The sequence below is a fragment of the Mirounga angustirostris genome, unplaced genomic scaffold (genome assembly GCF_029215605.1).
Source record: "Mirounga angustirostris isolate CCGP_5_RB_7025 unplaced genomic scaffold, mMirAng1.0.hap1 SCAF_1, whole genome shotgun sequence".
Classification (NCBI taxonomy): Eukaryota; Metazoa; Chordata; class Mammalia; order Carnivora; family Phocidae; genus Mirounga; species Mirounga angustirostris.
In genome coordinates this window covers 91,586,460-91,601,470 of record NW_026991709.1, presented here as the reverse complement: position 1 = coordinate 91,601,470, position 15,011 = coordinate 91,586,460, and the positions used below count along the sequence as shown (strand labels likewise).

At 41.9% G+C, this 15,011-nt stretch overlaps 1 protein-coding gene and 1 long non-coding RNA gene across 3 annotated transcripts in view; both read right to left on the bottom strand.

The window, feature by feature from the left end:
- The window catches only part of NCEH1 (neutral cholesterol ester hydrolase 1), a 45,231-nt gene that overhangs the window by 19,648 nt on the left and 10,572 nt on the right, over positions 1–15,011 (bottom strand). The window lies entirely within an intron of this gene.
- LOC129045375 (uncharacterized) lies at positions 6,416–13,566 on the bottom strand. Its single transcript, XR_008505034.2, has 3 exons — positions 9,905–13,566; positions 9,059–9,221; positions 6,416–7,428 (listed from the first exon to the last, which is right to left on the bottom strand). It is a non-coding gene; the product is annotated as an uncharacterized LOC129045375 (long non-coding RNA).

Genomic DNA, 15,011 nt, shown 5'->3' with positions numbered 1-15,011 from the left:
AAGTGTGTCTGTTATTTTGAGAGTGAAGCAAGAAATGATGTGTGAGAGGCCAGGAGCAGAGGTAACTCTGGTCCTAGCACTGAGAAGCAGAACACCTCAGACATTACCAGGAGCTTTTCAGAAATGTGCAAGGAATAAACAGTCTGCCATCCTGTCCCCTTGGAACCTGAGGGCATTGAGCTCCACATTAAGTCTTTGCAGGAAGTTATCTGGTTGGAGAAGGAGCAAAGAGAGAAGAGACCCAAGTCATCCACCCAGCAAAGATCCTATAGAGTGTATTCCCCTCTTTCCACATCTTATCCAAGGTCTTCCTGTTGAGTACACTTATAAAACTGACCTCCCTGTAAGACTTAATGGACATGTTTCAAAGCCAGAGAACTGGAAGCCATCAGGCAGCCAGTGGCTAGTCCAACGGAGAGGCTCACAAGTGTCAAAGAGTGACTGGAAACTTTCCTGGCACAGGTGCATGAATTTAGATACTGTATCTCCTAGTGACTCTCAAACCTAGGGTGGAGGGACAGCTGGAGAGTAGCAGTGCCCTTCTGGAAAATATGAAACAGAACACTGATGATTAGTGAAATATTTAATGCCATCATAAGGTCAAGGAAACAATGTTACTAGTAGCAGAAATCAGGACTATAAAAAGTCTGTGATACAGCATAATACGGCTTCCCGGCATGTGCCTGAGGCACACTGGTGTGCCATAATACTGATCCCCTTACCCCTGGGGAGCCAAGCTCCTGAGAGCCCCTCACCCCAGTGTCCCATGTAAAATATTATTGTTGTATACATATGCCCAGCCATGAAAAGAGTTGGAAATCACTGCATTATAAAACCATTGGCCAGTGGGACGCCTGGGTGGCTCAGTTGATTAAGCAGCTACCTTCCACCCAGGTCATGATGCCAGGGTCCTGGGATCAAGTCCCACATCGGGCTCCTTGCTCAGCAGGGAGCCTGCTTCTCCCTCTCTCTCCCTCTGCTTGTGCTCTCTCTGTCAAATAAATCAAATCTTAAAAAAAAAAAAAAGAAAAAACCCCACAAACCTTTGGCCAGTGTTTATGAAAAATGAGAACGACAGGCAATTAATCTAACCATGAAGAGCTATTCCAGTAATTTCATTAATATTTATTTGTTTGTAATATAAGCAGCAGAACAAATAAATATTAGTAAAATAATTCAATTTCTTTATCAATTGCCCAAATTTACTGAAAAAGTTAAACAACTGATAATGTGCTTGCTATGAAATAAATATGTGTGATATGAAATAAATTCACACACACACAGAATTTGAACCATTAATTTAAGGTTTTGTCAAATTGGGAAAAGGCAATCATCCTTTGAGTTTTGTGGTAAAATGTCAGCTTACTGGGGAATATTGATTTCTGCCAGGACATAGCTAAAAATCACTGCATTCACTAAGATTTCTAGAGTTCACACATAAACCCTTCTCAATATCATTATCAATTAACAGAGAACACACAGGATCCATCCCATTTCTCACAGAACAAGTAGCTTGATAAGCATGAAATAATGAATATGAAGAAAATCACAGGCTTGGCTGTGTTACTTTCTGGACTTTTTTTTTTTTTTTAAGTTAAATGAAGATTACTGAATACTTACGACAAAGTATATATGAGTTTCTTCAACTATAGGAAAGCTGTAAAACAGGTGAATTGTCTTTACAAGACAGATTAGAGAAGATTGTTCATTTTACAGAGTCCACCTCGGGTTTCCTTTATGCACTGCATGCTCTGAGTGCATGCAGACTTGACTCAATTTGTCCATATCTTTCCCAAAATACTTCTGCCATGTCAGTTTATGATCATTTGCACTAACAGAATTTCTGAACAAATATCTGCCTTGTTCACAATACTGCCAGGGTGAGGTGGGGGCAGAAGTGTTGATTCAAGGGGCGCCTGGGTGGCTCAGTCGTTAAGTGTCTGCCTTCAGCTCAGGTCATGATCCCAGGGTCCTGTGATCAAGCCCCACATCGGACTCCCTGCTCAGCGGGAAGCCTGCTTCTCCCTCTCCCACTCCCCTCGCTTGTGTTCCCTTTCTCGCTGTCTCTCTCTCTGTCAAGTAAATAAATAAAATATTAAAAAAAAAAAAGAAGTGTTGATTCAAGAAGGGACAGTTTATATGGGAAAAACAGATGAGCAGATGGGGGGTCAGGTAGGGTCAAACAGGTGCTAAAAGTCGTGCTAATGTTTGGAATTGCATTGATAAATGAGAGAATGAAAAATAGTTATCCTCCAGAAAATACCAAGATTATTTCAAAATTTGAAAACAGAGATACTCAAACAGTAATCTGTCACCAAACACTCTTACTATTGTTAATAATAGTGATCACTGTCTAAGCGCCTACAGTGCTGGGGTAGGGTAGTCCTATTCAGTATGGGATGACATTCGCATGTCTGGGTGATATCATGTGGCATGATAAAATTGTAAATATTATCTAACCTTTTCCTCCAATATCTACTGTTTCCCTTAGCTCTTTTTTTTTTTTTTTAAAGATTTTATTTATTTATTTGACAGAGAGAGAGAGACAGCAAGAGAGAGAACACAAACAGGGGGAGCGGGAGAGGGACAGGTAGGCTCCTGGCTGAGCAGGGAACCCGATGGGGGCTCGATTTCAGGATCCTGGGATCATGACCTGAGCCAAAGGCAGCTGCTTAATGACTGAGCCACCCAGGTGCCTCTCCCTTAGCTCTTCTCACTATCCCAGTCTTTCTGTTGTTGTTACTTCAGGGAAGGGGTATGAGAACAAATAGCAAAGAAGCAGGAGTGACTTCATACTTTTGATTTTCAAAGCCTATATCCTTGGGAGAATTAAAAAATAGACACTGATTTAGAAGATCACATGATGAATAAGAAGTCTCCTGGAATAGAAAATGATTCTCCAAACTAAGTAGTGGGAGAGGGGAGGAGAAAGTGTTGGAGATGAAGTGAGGAATGTATGGATTGATATCTGAAATCCAATCAAAAGAGACCCCTGAGACACAGCAACTCCCAGATATGTCTGTGGAATCTGAAAGCAGTAGATATATGCCCCATGCCCAGACAGAACCTTGGAAGGAGGCAAGACCCTGGGGAAGAGTGGCTGCAAGGTATGTCTAAGAAGATGGAGCCTCAAATGACCTCAGAGAGTTCCTCAGGCCTCCACTAGCGCAAGAGCAGCTGAATGATTCCATAGTCCAATAAAGGCATAAAAGTGGCAAGGGCTGCATGAGTGTCTTGCAGATGGACCCGAGACCACCTTTCCATTAGCCATGGCCCCTTATATGCTCTCAAGGGTCCAATGGGAATAGAGGGAGAGCACTAATGAACCTAAACTGCTCTTATAAATTAGAACAAAGGATATTCCAGGGCAATGTATGGGACTCAAACACCAAAGACTGCATGGAACAAAGATGTAAGCCAAGGATGAGTACCCAGATGGCCTCCCCTACTCGTTATGCCTCAACATTATACAAGACCCTCCAAAACCTAAAAGTAAAGAGCAATTAGGGGGAGTTTATGGGAATGAAGTTCTACCTTAAAAATGTAGACTCGAAATACAGATGAAGTTTTATTTCTTGCATCCTTGAGTTTGTGAAGTGGGATTCAGATCCACCCCCCAAAACATTCCTGAGTTAACAAAGTTTCCTGAAATCTCCTTAGAAGTAGCTGGAAAATTCCAGTAGCACAAAGAAGCAGGCCAAGTTTTTTGAGCCCCACAGGTTGAGAATTGACCAATTCTTGGCCAGCTGAAGGACTCTAGGGCAGTGGTATGGGTCTTAAACTTGCCCCCATAATCATTCCAGGATCTGGGGGAGAAATTCTGCCTGAGGACATGGAAGGGATAAGGGTACTCATTACACCACAGTGGAACCAGACACAACAAAATAGGTGGGCCACTGGGTCCCTACCCAGGTATTATGGCCGAAGATCAAAGGACAAGCAAGAATCAAAGGAAGCAAAGCAGAGGCTGTACTCCGTTTACCAATATACAAGTTAGTTGCTATGTTTGTGAATAGGGTTGTTTTCTGTTAACTCATTCAACATGTAAATTATGAATTCAATTCTATGGGCAGGAAAGCTTAAGGGGGAAGAAAGAGACAATCTTCGGGAGCTTAGGGAAATAGAGGAGAACCAAGAGCTATTGTTAGTTAGCTAAGCAATACAAGCAGTAAGGGAGATCTAGATAAAAGGTTGCATGAGCTCAGAGAAGGAAGGAATTACTTCTGTCTGTTCTTCCTGGGATGAAATCCAGTAAGGTTTCTAGCCTACATTGTGGCTTAATGGAAGATGAAGCACAGGTAGCAAAGAAAAGGGTTGGAAACCAAGATGTAAAGGTGTTGGGCAAGTGCTATAATTCAGACACCTACAGGAAGATCAGGTACATAAGGGAAGTGAAGGCAGGGGGAGTGTAGAAATAAAAGACTCAACCTAAGAGGCACGTATAGTGCCAAAGTCAACAGCACAGACTCCAGCCCTAGAGTACCTGAGTGAAAAGCCCAGCTCCCCCACTTTACCAGGGGTGGGATCTTGGGCAAGTTACTAAGCCTCTCTGTGTCTTGATTTCTCATCTGTAAAACAGAAATAATAATACTAACTTAGCCTGTGGTCAAATTTCAACATGAACCAACAGCATTAAATACTGAAAACATCTATTGTAACTCACTACCCACGTCATTTCCCATATTCAAAGGTTTAACTACTTTTAATTTGCATGGAGAGCACTCCACGGCCTCTACTTCATCCCTCCCCCTTCCCTACTCATTCAGATCATAGCACAGTGTTTCATGGTGTGCACTCTGAGGTCAGTTGGCAAGGATCAATTCTGGTTCTGACACTTTCTAGCTGGGTGATTCTGAGCAATTCACCAAACCTCAGTTTCTTTATCTACTTTATAGAGCTTCTCAAAGGATACCTGACATAAAACTTAGAATATAAGTGCTCATAATGTTACCTCTTTTTATTTGCTTATGTCAGGCCTTCATAGCATCTTAGCCTGTCATATAATGTAGTCTTGCTACATTAGCTTGGAAGAGCCAGGCTAAATCACCAGCTGCATGTTCCTAAACTGAGAGATACAGAAGGACTTCAAAGTAGCAAAGCTCTTTAACTGATATAAACCCCATCTTCAAGGCTTCCTCAGAAGAAAAGGCTATGAAAGAACCAGTTTTCATTATCCCTGACTTGAAATTCTTTGAACAAGGGCAGAAAGGGTTAAGGAAAAATGATTGAGAAGAAAGAGCACAGACTTTGCAGAGAGACAGATCCTGTCTCCACCATTTATTAAGTACATGACCTGGGCAAGCTTCCTAAGTTCTCTGGGCCCCAGTTACAAGATAAAAGAGAAAAAAAAGCCGCATGTGAGGAGGAAATCCACATTACTTATTGTTTGTTCCCTCTCTGCCGAGGTCCTGAATTGGCAGAAGCCTTGCTCAGGTCTTTGGCAGATCCCCATCTGGTTAGGGACCCCTCCTACACCTGTCCTTCCTCTCTTATTTCTTGTACCCAGTATTATATATTTGTATATTATATATACAAAAAAAATAACTTTTGTCTCACACTCTGAGAGTAGGCATGGACCAAAAGAGTTCAGGTTGGGCCAGTTGCACTCTCTCCATACAGCAAAGCACTGGAGAGAATTATTAAGCCAACCTGTGAAACACAAATATAATTATGTAACAGTAGGATTCTCTGATGAGATTGTTCTATTACAAAATTTCAAATTGATTTAGCCTCCTATTCAAGGATTTCATTACAAGCTACAAAGCAAACCTGAGGAGAATCTCACTGCCATTCAATTAGCAAGGTAACGTAGAACTATAGGATCTGACACCTTCACCCTTTCACACTAAAACTTTCACCTGTCTCTCACTCCCAGGGTTGCAATTCAATCTGGGGGAGCACAAAAAGGACAGGCTTGTCTCTTTCCAGTTGCTAAACTTTTTTAGTTTTTACTATGACCCAGAAAACAAATAATTTTACATTGCCAAGGTGCTTGCTTAGCTCCAAAAGCCTCCTACATCCTATCAAGGTACATCAAGATACATAATGGCTCACAACGTACTGATATCTGCTCTCTGCCAGTCACTGTTCCCAGTGTTGCCGGAGTCTCAGACCAAGTCACACAGGCAAGAAGTGTGGGCTGGATTTGAACCAAACATTCTGGTTCCAGAACCCTTAACCATCACCCTCAACTGACACTCAAGAGTCAATGTAGTTTCAAACATATGTCAGAAAACTGGAAGATTTTACATCGGGAATGAACATTTAGCCTCCCGTATTACACAAAGGGAAACTCAGGCCTGGAAAGGATAGGATACATGACTCGCCCAGGGTCAGCTGCTCTAGCACAGTCTAGCCTTGACCACTCGGGCTGAAGAGGCACCCTCCATCTCCCCCTTTCCTCCAGCTCTTCCTCACCAGCACATTTCTCTCTCTGGGGTCCTGTTTCCTTTCTCACTCTTCTCCATACACACACCCATGACAACTGAAATGAGACTTGAAAAAAATCACTTTGCGTTCTTTTTTTTATTAAAGATTTTATTTATTTATTTGACAGAGAGACAGGGAACACAAGCTTTATTTATTTATTTGACAGAGAGGGAACACAAGCAGGGGGAGTGGGAGAGGGAGAAGCAGGCTTCCCGCCGAACAGGGAGCCCGATGCGGGGCTCATCCCAGGACTCTGGGATCATGACCTAAGCCCAAGGCAGACGCTTAATGACTGGGCCACCCAGGCACCACTTTTGTGTTTTTATTCACATTTCTGTTATCTTTAATAGCAATAACTAATTGTGAGCTCCTTAGGACAGACACGGTCGGAGTCTTGGGGATCAAAATTTTTTCCAGTGCCCCATGTACAGCTGGTCATAAACAAATGTCCTTCATGAGGCTACTTGAGCTGCTAAAAGCCTCCCTTGACTGCCAGGACAAGAAGCATTTGTTTTCATTTGAGTGTTCCAAAAAACAGCTGACTAAAGACAGCACAAAAGAACGAAACTTCACAACAAAATCTCCCAAACTCCCTTCTGCTATACAATTCAGAGCTAGCCCACTCCTGCCTCCCGCCTGACTTCACAAGTGTGTTACACAGGATAATCCAGAAATTGGGGTAATCTTCTGCTTTAAGTAAAGTGCAGTAAGCAGCAAATTAGATGTGACCTTTGAAAATTGTTTCTTAAATGTCATATAAATCCAAAAGATATAAAGCAAATGATTTTTATAGATATCTACAGATGCCTGAAGGGCCAGATTCAGATGATGATTATAATAAATTAAGACTCCTTTGTGTACATTCAGAACATGATTATAATAAATCACTGCATACTATATAAGACATGTAATAAATTATAAAAATCATAATACTCTTTTGTACAGTGCTTTGCCGTTTCTGACCGCTTGAATTTTCACCAGTTTGAATCTCACAAGGACCTGTGAAATAGGAAGAGCAGGTATTACACACATTTTATGCTCATCTGAGGCTTAAAGAAGTTAAATGTCTTGCCCAGGATCATAAAGCTCAAAGTGACAAAGCAAGTACTGGAATCCAAAAGCCCAACTGACTGACCCATCATGCTCAATGGTAATACTCAGAGTTCAGATGAAAATCATTAACCAAACCATTATTTAAAGCCGCGCCTCTCCCATCACACAGGTTTTGAACACTTAAGAATGAAAGGTTTAAAATCAGGGTGGGAAAGGGAAGTAGGTCATGAAATGTATCTCAAACTCTATTCTGCTAGAGGCATATCTGCCAGCAGATCTGCTAGGCTGGCTAGCAGGACCTGTTTGCCAACTTTAACAGTGCCTAAGAAAACTAACAGTACAAGGGCTTTACAACACTTGGAATTTCTATAGCCAGCAGATTCAAGTTAATGTAGCTCAGTCATTCCTTGGCCCATCAGTCCCATTGTGATAGAATCTGGAGTCCCTAAAAATGGAGGTTTTTACCTCTGCCCCAGGAGAGGTTTCTCATTTTAACAGACTCAGGAAACAGAAAAAATTTACTCCTTACAAACATTTAGTCAAGATCCACGATTGCAACAAACAATCTAATGTGTTTAATATCTAAAATATTAAGTTTATTTTTGAAAAGATTTTATTTATTTATTTATTTTTGAGAGAGAGTGAGAGACAGAGAGAGAGAGAGAGAACAAGTGGGGGAGGAGGGTGGGGCAGAGAGAGAAGCAGACTCCCCGATGAGCAGGGAGCCTGATGTGGGACTCCATCCCAGGACTCTGGGATCATGACCTGAGCTGAAGGCAGATGCTTAATGGACTGAACCACCCAAGTGCCCCTAAAATATTAAGTTTAGATAAAAGTATCTATACACCAGATGACTGTATTGCCCTCCTGAGGTGAATTTACACGTGAGATATCCCACTACAAGGAAAAGAGGATGAATCTATTTGTCATCCACTTGTTCAGCAACATTTGAATGTTTATTGTATACCAGACCCACCAAGACTAGTAGGAAGATAGGGGTAATACAAACATAGCCTCCATCCTTAAGAAGCTGACACTGCATAAGGTGGATATATGCAATGCAATACTGTGATAAGTACCAGGGATACATACACGGAGAAAGAAATAACAATTTCTACCCCTAGGAGCTTGCAGTGTGTCCACAGCATTGGTGACATTTGAGCTGTGTCTCTAAGAACAAATAATTTGCCAGGAGAAAAGGGGGAGAAGGACATTCCACCCAGTGGAATTAACATGGTAACACACAAAAAGGTACAGAAGAGCAAGGCTTATTGGAAAGTTGGGATGGACTACTGTTCTGTGGCCCTAAGAAGAATAGGGTTGGCACTGTATTTTAACGTATTGAAATAGCTTTAATTTGATGATTTTGCATCTGGTCTTTATGAAACTTTTTAAGAACATCTGTTCCGCCACCCCCATCCTATCCCCAGGACAAAACCCAAGGAAGCCGAAGTATGGCTCCACTAAAAGAGCTCCCAACTGAAGAGACAAAAGGAGCTTCGCTCACCAATAGATTAGCAAATCATTAATTTAAAAAATCCACCTGTTTTAACAAGTTATTAAGAACCAGTTTTACCTCCGGCGCCTGGGTGCTCAGTCGTTAAGCGTCTGCCTTCGGCTCAGGTCATGGTCCCAGGGTCCTGGGTTCAAGCCCCGCATCGGGTTCCTGTTCAGCGGGAAGCCTGCTTCTCCCTCTCCCACTCCCCCTGCTTGTGTTCCTGCTCTCGCTGTCTCTCTCTCTGTCAAATAAATAAATAAAATCTTTAAAAAAAAAAAACCAGTTTTACCTCATCTCTATGATCACTGTTAAGCAATCATACAAATTGTCTAATCCAAGGCTATTCAAAGGGTGGTTCAAAGACTAGCAGCACCTGAATGCAAATTCTTGCTCCCCAACTCTACCTGTTTAATTAGTATCTCTGGGGGTGGGACTTTGGAATCTCTCCAGATGGTTCTTTTCCATGTTAAAGTTGAGAAATACTGGTCTAGTTCAGTATTTCATTAAACAAGTTGTGTTTCTTTGCTGTTTTTAATATCAGCTCTACACCCGAAGAGGGGCTTGAACCCACAACCCTGAAATCAAGAGTCACCTGCTCTACTGAGTTAGCCAGGTGCCCCTTTAGCCAGGTGTCCTAGAGAGCTCTTGTTACTGATTTTCATTGCAACCGTAATGGGTGAACGGGTTTGGGACAATGTTGCTAAGAGCAGGGCTTGCAACGCAAGGCACCCTAGGAGGTTTGAAGGAGCACTGCTGGCCTCCCTCAGGACTGAACGGTCCGTTCCCTGAATTCCTATTTATCCTTCCAGACACCTCCTCTGCGAAGTCCCCCACCCCCGAGCCGCCCCTGCTCCGCAGAGAACAGTCCCGCTCTGCAGGCTCCGTGTGTGACGACGTGGCTCGAACGCGTCTCCAACGCCGCACCTCTCCGTTCTCCGTGCGAGGTTTGGTCTACGTCTGTCCCCCCCGCGATCTCTGAGAACCGAACCCCGGTTGCGGCCATCGGCGCGCACCAGCCCGGAGGCGGGCGAGCAGCCGGGGCGGGGGGATGAACGGCTGCGGAGAGGGCGTTGGGTCGCCTGAAAGCCGACGGGGGCAGGAGACAGGGGAGGCGTCTCCCTCCTGGCTTCTCTCGCAGCGGAGGTTTGGTGCAGCCTCTGGGTCACAAAGGCCGGCCCCTCCCCGCCGGGGGCCCTCAGCCTTCCCGCTCTGCCTTTCACCTTTAACTCTCGTCCTCCAACTTGGCCGAGACACGGAGCTGGGAGCTCTGGAGCGCCGCCAGGCGGCCACGGAGCGCAGGCGGGCAGGCGGAGCGAGGAGCGGAGACTGACGGCGCGCTGGGCACTTGGCCGAGGAGCCCAGGCCCGGGCAGAGAGGGCACCAAAGCCTAAAAATGCCTTTCGTGAGAGCCCGCCTCACTCTGTGAAAGGCCCAGTCCTTGCCCTCAGAGCTGCACGAGCAGCGTGATCAGGTAGAGGCCAAATGTAGTAAGGGTTTCAGACTCTGGTAAACAAGTACGATGACATCTCTTAAGATGGTACTTGTTAAAATCCATGAGCTCACCGAGGATGGAGGGATAGGGATGGACCTTACAGGCTGAGGGCCTGACAAGGTGGGAACAAGAAGACGAAGAGGAAGAAGAGGTCCAGTCTAATGAGGAAGATCTCCACTCTGCAATGTCTCAAGACTCAGAGAAATAAGAGGGGGCAGAAATTGAAAAGGAGAAAGAAAATGAAAAAAAGAAGAAAAAGAAAAAACAAACACTAAAATATTTTAAAATATTGTTGGCCTTTAAAATAACAATAAAGAATATAATAATGTGATATAAACAATGAATATAATAGTAAAATAACAATGTGAACCTATTCTGACATTGCTAAATTATATTAACTGGAAGCAATCAGATCCTGGTCAGCCCTTTAGTTTCAAATTTGATTTTCATTTTGAACACAATGTATCCAAAGTGTTGGAGAAGAGTTAAACTTATTCTTTAACCTCCTCACACCTGTAACAGCCCTGCTGTTTTACAAATCAAAATTTAAACTGAATTTGAATGAATTGAATGATTTCCCTCTATTTGGGGGCCAGAACCAGGGCCCCAATCCAGCTCTGAGTCCCAGGCAGGGCCTACTCTCTGTTATTCTAAGTATTATTTCTCCTCTGCTGGATCCAATTCTTTCTGGTCTCCGGCATGTCTAGTGTCCAACCCTTTGCTGGGGATAGACTACAAATGTTCACATAGTGTTCCCATGGGGGAAGGTGAGGAAGGTGGATGTTTGATTTTATCTCAGTGTGATCCTGTATCTAATTAGAACATAGGACTGTGCTGGGTTTCCTCAGTTAGCCAACTTCTATGCAACACTCAACACTGTAGAAGCCTTAAACTCATGTCTTCAGGGGCCACAGCAGCTAATGCAAATGAGTAAAGAATAAGGATGAAGCTGCTGCTTTCCCTAGGTGATTGTGTGATATGGAAATTCTGGCCTACTATTGCCAGATGATCTAATTTTTCAAGAGAAGCAGGAAGCCCAGATTGTTGTGTGAAACATTCTGAATTTTAGGTGTTGGCAATGAATTTAAAAATGTTTAATATACAGGGGCACCTGGCTGGCTCAGTTGGAAGAGCATGCAACTCTTCAGCTTGGGGTCGTGAGTTCAAGCCCCACGTTGGGTGTAGAGATGACTTCAATAAATAAATAAATGTAAAAAAAATAAAAAATAAAAATGTTTAATATACAATGTGGACCAAAAATAACATAACTGCAGGTCCGTCTGTGGCTCTCAAGTTGGTGGTCTGAAAGTCAGAACATATTTTTTCATACAAACAATATGCCTAATTGATAGTCTTCTACCTCCAAACCTGGATAATAATAAATAAAACCAAGGCATAAAATTAGAAATATTTGATTGTGGGTTTTGTTTATTTGGCATTTTAGGTTGCGATGATGCATAGAGGCAGTTTAGAGAGCAATGACAATGGATATGGGAATTAATGGATAATCTGAGTGGGACTTATGGGTTCTCTCAAGGACTACAGAGGCTGATGCATTTGTTTCTTTTTAAAATTTCTTTTCCTTTCAAAGCAATAATAAAATAAAAATAAAATAAAATAAAAATTCTTTTCCCTTCAAAGCACATAGATTTCCTTATCCCTGATTTGAATATAGTCTTCTTGTCAGAGGTAATTATAGTCATTCTTAGGGGATTACAAAAGAAATGGGGGATAAAGATTAATTTTACTGAGATAATAAACTGGGTTAGAATTAGAAGACAAAAGGGAAATATGGGGTGTTTTTTTTTAAGATTTATTTATTTATTTGAGAGAGAGAGCGTACACAAGCAGGGGGAGGGGCAGAGGGAGAGAATCTCAGACTCCCCGCTGAACTCAGAGCCCAACTTGGGGCTTGATTCCACAACCCATGAGATCATGGCCTGAGCCGAAACCAAGAGTCCGATGCTTAACCAACTGAGCCACTCAGGTGCCCCATCTTTTTTTTTTTTTCAAAAGGGAAATATGTTAAAGAGAATATAATATGATGTAGTATAAGTATGAAAGAAAGTGCAAGCTGCCTAAATACTGTCTCCTTCACCACCCCCCCCCAAGGATGCCAGGAAGTGGACTATTTACAACTGGGTGTTACAATGGTAGGTGCCCAGTACTATGCTAAGGGTCACTGGTCCTTCTCCTTGAGGTTGACAGATATGTTAAACACTTGGAAGTGCTCTTGACATACAGGGCCCTACAATATAAGCAGGGGTGGAAGCTAACAATCCTCACATAAACTGAAAACCAAAGTCTTTACTTATTCTTGAAAAATCATACTTTTGTTGTATGTTTTCATAATTTTCATAATTTTACTGTTAGCTTACTTAGAGTTAGCATAATTAAAACAGTGAAATAGATCCTAACACAAGACTGGGACTAGTTCTACCCATGGTTCAGCTACATAAAGATCTCCTTCAAACTTCTTATACCTTTCAGAATCTCAACAGAAGTAGCTTCTGGTAGGCACCATGCTGGCCCACCTCAGAACTGTACACCTGCTGTTTTCCTGGAATACCCTTATTTCTGCATCTGTCTGCTGTTTTTTTTACATTCTTTCAGACTCAAAAAAATGGATGGTGGGGGGAATGGCATAAAGACATTTAAACACTGACAACACCCAAATGAAAGTCCAACTTTTTCAGCAGTTAAAGTCCTATGATTTACCCAAAAATAGGCTTTTATGGATTCGGGAAATCATGTTTTTAGAGGAATTGAAAATCACTGCCAAACAGATTCCTTCTGTAGACATAACCAATAATAATGTTCTTGTTTTTATCCAAAATATCTTCATTTAAGTTGTAGAATTATGCCAATTTGAATTTGCTATGTGAAGAAATAAGACTGACAAGTTACTGGTTTTAGTCAGTAAGGGCTTCTGTGGTTGCTAACTAAGGCTCGAATCTAGCACATGGTGTGTCCTAAAAAATACTGGCCCACTGTTCTTGACAAAAGTGTAGTATGTGAATTTTTATGGTATACTATTAACTATAGAATTAATAGGCATCAACCTACAGGGGAGAAAGTTTAATATTCATCTGATGTGAACCTCATTTTGAAGCAGACAGAAAAAGCTACTTAGCTTTTTTTTTAAGACTCCACATTTTAAGATAGGTTTCCACATAGATGAACCAACCAACATAAATTTAAAATTAGCTCTTTGGGGAAATTAGCTATTTTGCTTTTTCTTTCTGCCTTTGTTGGCACCACCTCTTCTCATTCAACATCATTTTTATTTTTAAGCACTCTCCATACCCAGCATGGGGCTCGAACTCATGACCCCGAGATCAACAGTCGCCTGCTCACTGACTGAGCAAGCCAGGTGCCCCTAAATTTTTTTAAACAAATATTTTTTAATCTACTAAATAGTTACGTGTATATAATTTTTATATTTATTTTTATATATAGCTATTTAGTACCTCAGTAATATCCATCAGTAACTTCCATCTCAGGTTTTAATCATAAGCTATAAAGTTTATTTTGGCTATTTCCTGTGAGAAATGATAGCTCAATAAGATGAGCATTACCAGTCAAAACATTAGTTTTGGCAGACATCCTTGAAATTATTCTAACAAACAGGCTATAGATTGAGACCCTGAAATGTAAAATCCACAGTTGCTTGGGAGTACATCTGTGGCTGATACCTTGAGGAGAACACCAGGATGTAGAGCTCATGGGCCCCATTCCATCTTCATGTCCCTCAATCTCTCAGGAGAATTCAAGATGGGTTCAGTTGACCACCCTTTCCTGATACTACTCTTTGCTGGTTTCTTTAACACTTTATTTCCCCAGTTTTCCTCATTGTTCCCTGTTCTGTCCCCTTTGTTGGTACCACCTCTTCTCATTCAACATTGTTTCCATAGGGGATTTCATGTCTTTATAGGATTTCAATTACCATCGGCCTGCCAACAAATTTCTCCATATTCACTATATTTTCTTGCCACATATATTTGGCATTGGATTGTAGCTTTAGGAAGGCCAAGTGCCGTGTGTTTTGTGAACTGCTATCACCCCAAAGCCCAGTATATGGTTGTTACCAAATGATAGAGGCCATTGTGAATTTCTTCTGTTATGGTGTTTGACTGAAGACACCTGCCTTTAATAACTTTAGAAGTCAAAGTCATCTTTTCCATAGGTACAGGAAAGATCTCTACACCCAAAAGATGGCAAGCATTTGAGCAAATCCAAAGCCCTTCGTTGAGAAAAAGATCAACCCTGCTTGCAAGTACTTCTTCACCACTTTCACAATGTGGCAAGATGGCCCACCACTGAGACAAAATTCAAATAAAGGACTTTAATTTATATAACAAAATGTCATGTCACCAACTGTATCTTAGATACCTAAAGCCTAAGGAACTCTTTTCAGGTGACATCATATTCTAAAACGAATTGATACCTTGGCAAACTCCAGTGGAGATCTTTGATATGAGACAGTGAAGGCCTAAGAAACATTCAATTTCTTTGACTTTTAGAGCACTAACTACAAAG